Raw genomic sequence first — 897 nt, 5'->3', positions numbered from 1 at the left:
GATGAGACCACAGCGATTCTCCTGGTGTAAAGGAAAGTGCAAACAGTGGGAGCAGGCAGCGAGCCAGAGCATTGCCACCTGCCCTCAACCCTTCTCTCTGCCAGCCCGCCTTGCACCACGCTGAAAGGACCGAGATGGCCCCTGCCCTCTGCTCGCCCCAGGGCGTGCTCGGGGTTTGCAAAGCCGGCCAAGCGTTGTTCTGAAGGAGGTGTACTCAGCTCCTGCTTTGCTCCTGTCCCCTACTCCACATTGCAAATTCTGCCAGCTCCTCTTTTGTTATTAGTGAATTACACGGCTGACAGTCTGTAACTCGCTGCACTGGCATGGCGTTGGGTGAAGTAGTTTACTACAGCTCCGTCGGTGGGTTTAGTGTATGAGTGGATTCTGTCTTGCAATGGCTTTTGTCATGAGTTAATTTACGAGCTTGCATCTCAGTCCGTCAGTGGGTTGGATTATAGAGGAACAGCGATGATACAGTCCCCAAGGTTGCTTCGCAGCCTCCCTGTCTGTTTTTCAAGCATTAATATTGACAAGACCTTAACGCTGTGCAACTGTCTGTGTGAGAGCTGCTGGGCCAGCCCTGGCCTGGGGTTTATCTAACCCGAGCAAAGAGCAGCAGCTGCGCCCTGGGCAGCGACGCTCCCTCGGTGAGCAGAGATACTCCCTCGGTGAGCAGGTATTTACTCCGGGAGCAGCAACACTTACTCGGTGAGCAGAGATACTCACTGTGTGACCAGCGACAGTCACTCAGCGAGCAGTGACACTTACTCAGCGAGCACAGATACTCAGTGAGCAGCGACACTTACTCGGTGAGCACAAATACTCACTTGGTGAGCAGCAACACTTATTGCAGGAGCAGCGCCACTTACTGGGTGCACAGAGATACTCACTCGGTGA

The sequence above is a fragment of the Pterocles gutturalis genome, unplaced genomic scaffold (assembly GCF_000699245.1).
Source record: "Pterocles gutturalis isolate BGI_N339 unplaced genomic scaffold, ASM69924v1 scaffold791, whole genome shotgun sequence".
Lineage (NCBI taxonomy): Eukaryota > Metazoa > Chordata > Aves > Pterocliformes > Pteroclidae > Pterocles > Pterocles gutturalis.
Note: the sequence above shows the minus strand (reverse complement) of the source record.